The 5,213-nt window shown below is 47.9% G+C and overlaps 1 long non-coding RNA gene across 1 annotated transcript; it reads right to left on the reverse strand.

Annotated features, from left to right (window-relative positions):
• Positions 1-1,318: 1,318 nt before the first annotated feature.
• Positions 1,319-4,870, reverse strand: LOC116274618. The gene is made up of 3 exons (XR_004183391.1): positions 4,545-4,870; positions 2,444-2,562; positions 1,319-1,391 (listed from the first exon to the last, which is right to left on the reverse strand). It is a non-coding gene; the product is annotated as an uncharacterized LOC116274618 (long non-coding RNA).
• Between the last annotated feature and the right edge of the window lie 343 nt (positions 4,871-5,213).

A 5,213-nucleotide genomic window follows, 5' to 3' on the forward strand; every position in this document is an offset into this window, starting at 1 on the left:
AAATAAACAGAAATACTGTGGATGTCAGAAAGCAGGTGTCTAAAACACCCTGTGCTCTTGAGCCTGTGGTTGCTGCAGGTTTTTAAATTGATAGCAGGGGTGAATCAAGAAGACAGATGCTTTGCTGTGGCTCTACCCAGAGCCAAGGACAAGCGGAGGTTCTGCTCACAGTCACCCTTCCTTCTAAGGCTCCAGGTCTGCGATGTAATTACCACCAAAAGCAGAATCAAGCCAAGTTGTCCAATATGACGTAATTCATTATATTTCACCTGTAACAGTTACTAACTGGTCCATACTTGTCGGGCCGGCTCTGGCGGATGGCAGGTCAGTCTCTGCTGGCCCCTTGATGCTCATCTGTGCTGCCTGAGGATGTGGCAGAAGCCCATATTTTGGAGCATCTTTTTACCCTTTTGTTATGGAACCCAGAGATCCCTCGCCTCAGTGCTTGGGACTTGCTTGGTTTAAGAAGTCAGAACAGGAGGGCTGTGATAATCACACACTGAATATTGTGATGCACAAGGGTCGATGGTCTCTGCCCGAAGGGTGGAGAGGGCAATGTGCGAGCCACAGAGCGCCCACCAACACTGAGGGATGAGGAACAGGGAATTCTAACCTCCCAGCAATGGGCGATCAGCACGGGATCTACTTTAATACCATGAATAGTGTCTCCAATGACATTACAGCGACAACAGCAACTAAAAGCACGCTCCATTTTACAAAGTATCTCACATCCATGGTCTCGTTTGATCCTGACGATAGCTTGTGAGCGAGGTTTTCTTTAGCCTCATCTCACCCAGGAGGAAGCTGGGGCTCAGAGAAGCTAAGTGCGGCCCACCAGCTAGTAAAGGATAGTGCCGGGGCCCATGGGACCTTCCGAGCCTCATGGCTGGGCTCTGGCTGGGTTTGGTGACAATGGCTCTTCTCTGGACAATTGTGGGTGCACAGGAAGGTGGCCCCGTGGGCCACGTGGCTGCAGCAGCTCCATCTGTGAGTTCCCGTCCAGTCCCCAAGAGCCAAGGGCATCACTTGTCAGATGAGCGACCGAGAGCCACATGAAACCTTGGGCCTTTGCTGGTGTCTCTTTAGAGGCTTGAAGATAGCCCGCGTGTCTCACTCTTCTTGGCCTGCGGCTGCCAGCCCACCTCATGCATCCCATTCCACGCTCCTCACCACCCAGCCTGCCCCAGCTTGGTGTCTTCTGGGCTCTTCATTCCAGCCTCAGGGCACCTCCCTGCAGCCTCATGCCTGCCTCCTGTTGGCTGTGGCTTTGAGCGCCTGGAATGGGTTTCTTTGGGAGCTGGTGGTCTCCAGCATTGGAGGTAATCCTATAGAAGCTGGACGCCCAACTTCCATCATCACATGGATTCGACGTAGCTGTTTATATCTTTAGCCTGGCAGCCTCAGCGTGGGTTTGGTTGAAGGGAGAAGAGAGAAATTGATTTCAAAAGTTGATAATTAAATTTGTATAATTTTGTTATTTTTCTCTTTCTAAGTTTAAGAGGATCTTCTTGGTCACAAACCCTGGACTATTTTATTTTACTTTATTTTTGAGGCAGAGTTTCACTCTGTCAGCTAGGCTGGAGTACAGCAGTGTGATCTCGGCTCACTGCAACCTCAGCCTCCTGAGTTCTAGTGATTCTCGTGCCTCAGCCTCCTGAGTTCTAGTGATTCTCGTGCCTCAGCCTCCTGAGTAGCTGGGATTACAGGTGCCTGCCACCACGCCCAGCTAATTTTTTGTATTTTTAGTAGAGATGGCATTTCACCATGTTGGTCAGGCTGGTCTTGGGAACTAAGAGAGTGAGAACCGCTCACCCTCAGGGAGTGGCATTAGTCCATTTACGAGGAATCTCCCCTCCTTATCCTAACGCTTCCCATTAAGCTCCACCTCCAACACTGAGACCACGTTTTTTTCCCTCAAATTTCTTTTTTCACTGCAGCCTCAACCTCCCAGGCTGAGGTGATCCTCCCACCTCAGCCTCCCTGACAGCTGGAACTACAGGTGTGCTCCATCATGCCTGGCTAATTTCTGTATTTTTTTGTAGAGGGGGGTCTTGCTATGTAGCCCAGTCGAACTCCTGGGCTCAAGCAATTCACTCACCTTGGCCCCCCAAAGTGCTGGGGTTATAGGCTTGAGCCACCATACCAGGCCTAGGAGACCAAATTTCAACATGAGTTTGGAGGGGACAAATATACAAACCATAGCCCTTGTTTCTTAAAGGATCTGGACCTGGCAGGTGACCTGGCAGGTGACTTTAGGTCACTATGGGAATCCTTTTACTTTTACACAACTGCAATCTCCATGCCCACCTCTGCTTAAACCACATGGAGACCGGCTGCCCAGCAAGTTTGAGAGCAGCACCTTATGAGTTTTCCACTGATCATTCCCCTAAAGCTAAGTGCAGCGATCTAAGGTAGTGATTCAAAACCTCTGCTCAGTGCCCACCTGGCTTCCTATGCCCAAGACAAGATGACTTGCTCAGGAAGAAACACCTGCTTCCCCAGCGGCAGCATTGTTGCAGGGCGAGGAGCAGCATCCACTACTCTTGTCCTTTCTCTGTGTCTCTAAATGCAAAGACAAAGATGGGACATTTCAACAGATTCAAGCCAAGCAGAAGGTGGGAGAATCACAGTCTTTAAAATTTGTTTTGGCCAGGCACGGTGGCTCAGGCCTGTAATCCCAGCACTTTGGGAGGCTGAGGAGGGTGGGTCACGAGGTCAGGAGTTCGAGACCAGCCTGGCCAACATAATGAAATGCTGTCTGTACTAAAAATGCAAAAAATAGCTGGGTGTGGTGGCATACACCTGTAGTCCCAGCTACTCGGGAGGCTGAGGCAGGAGAATTGCTTGAACCCGGGAGGCAGAGGTTGCAGAGAGCCGAGACGGCGCCATTGCACAGAGTAAGACTCTGTCTCAAAAAAAAAAGTTTTTAAAACAATAAGGCAGGATTTAGACATTGGCAACTGACTATCCCATGTTTATTTGAAGTACCATGGAATCTTTAGTGGCAGTATTTATTCAAAACCTGTCTCAGTGAGAAAAAAATATTTGGTTTCCCAGAGACTGCGCTGGGGGAGGAAGGATTCCGGGAAGCCACAATTGGGCTTAAGCATCTCTAGTCCAAACAGTTGGGGAGCCATCGGTTTCCATGTCTGTCGGGTAATTGAATGACATCATTGGGCTGACTCCGGGGGGACTGTGCAGCAGGGGCTTTCTGCTTTGAGGGAGAGAGTCTCACCATTTCTTACCTATAGGAAAGATACCCATTGCGCATCTGAGAATTTAGAGGGTAAGTGGTGCCCAACACCAAGCTAGAATATTAGGCCTTGGGGAAATTTATTTTGGCTGAATGGGATTTATTTTAAGATTCTGAAGTCATTACCACCGCACTTTATTTTCTGAGTAATGTGCCTGTCTTGTAGACTCTCGGGAGGAAATGCTTCACTCCAGCTTTATTTAGGTCATTACCACAAGGCCAAAGTGGAGACCACGTGTGAGGTCACTGCCTAGCTGCTGCCAAGGGCAGGTTTATGACCATGTAGTGGATGCCTTCCCGGCAGCCCCGCCACCAGGCTGGCTGATGCACGTGCCCAGCTCCCGCACGATGCTTTTTAGCCTCCAAGGTGCTGGGCTGTTAAGGGGTGGAGGTTTGGGGAACAGGAGCTATGCCAACGCACAGGTAGACAGGGGCTGGAGGGCTGTTAAGGGGCGGAGATTCGGGGAACAGGAGCTATGCCAACGCACAGGTAGACAGGGGCTGGGGAGCTGTTAAGGCGCGGAGGTTCGGGGAACAGGAGCTATGCCAATGCACAGGTAGATGGGGCTGGGGAGCTGTTAAGGGGCGGAGGTTCGGAGAACAGGAGCTATGCCAACACACAGGTAGATAGGGGCTGCTCTGCTTCCTGTGAGGCTTCAGGAAAACATTTGAATGTTTCTTTCCCAGTAACAATAAGCAGGTTGCTCTGACCACTTGCCAGGGACATCTAACCGACCTCTTCTACGTCAGGGATATTAGCTGCTTGTCACGGGTCAGGGACAGATGGAGTGGACGGTAGTAGGGATCTGTATTGGGAATCTGTGTCCGAACTTCCCCTATTGCTTCCTGGGCTTAACAAGCTTGATTAAAAAGTTCGTCTCCTGGCTGGGCGCAGTGACTCTTTCCTGTAATCCTAGCATTTTGGGAGACTGAGGCAGGAGGATTGCTGGAGCCCAAGAGTTCGAGACCAGCCTGGGCAACGAGGCAGAACCCCTATCTCTACAAAAATAAAAATAAATTAGCTAGGTGTGGTGGCTTACGTCTGTAGCCCAGTTCCTTGGGAGGCTGAGACAGGAAGATCACTTGATCCTCCCACCTGTTTAAGCCCAACCAGGAGGTTGAGGCTGCAATGAGCTATGATCACACAACTGCACTCCAGCCTAGGCGACAGAGCAAGACTCTGTCTCAAAAAAACAAAAACAAAAAAAAAGGCTTCTTTCTTTTTTTTTTCCTCATAAAAGGCATATCCTACACCAGTTTTTCCTCAAACATGAATAGGCCCAAGAATCACCTGTAGATCTTGTAGAGCTGCAGATTCTGATTCAGTAAGTCTGGGGCAGGGCACAGGAGTCTTGCAAGCTCCTAGGTGACACTGATGTTGCTGGTCTGGCCACCTCTACTGAGATTAGGCAGTGTGTTTCCATAATGATTCACACATTAGCCATTGTGATGTATAATTTTAGCTTTAGAAAAAAGTTGTAAGAATAGTACAAAGAAATGTTTGTACTCTTCAACAAATTCATTAATTGTGAGCATTTTGTCTCATTTGCTTAATATCCTCTCCCTCTAGTATAATCTCTGTATCTTTTCTTACATATATATAGTATCATCTCTGTCCATGTATGTATCTTTTCATATATATGTGTGTATATATGTGCATATACATAGATGTGTATGCAAATATATGTGTGTATGTGTATATATGTAAATATATGCATGTATGTATATGCGTATGTATGTGCATGTACTATGTGTGTATATATGTGTGTTTATATGTGCATATACATATGTGTGTATGTAAATATATGTATGTATATGTGTGTTTTATATATGTACACACACACATAGATTTTAGGGCAAGAACTATTTAAAGAGATTGCGGACATCAGGTTTCTTCCCCCAAGTGCTTTGGTGTGTATTGCCAAGGATATTCATTCTCGTATATCACTGACATTGCTAT

Source organism: Papio anubis, chromosome 4 (assembly GCF_008728515.1).
Source record: "Papio anubis isolate 15944 chromosome 4, Panubis1.0, whole genome shotgun sequence".
Lineage (NCBI taxonomy): Eukaryota > Metazoa > Chordata > Mammalia > Primates > Cercopithecidae > Papio > Papio anubis.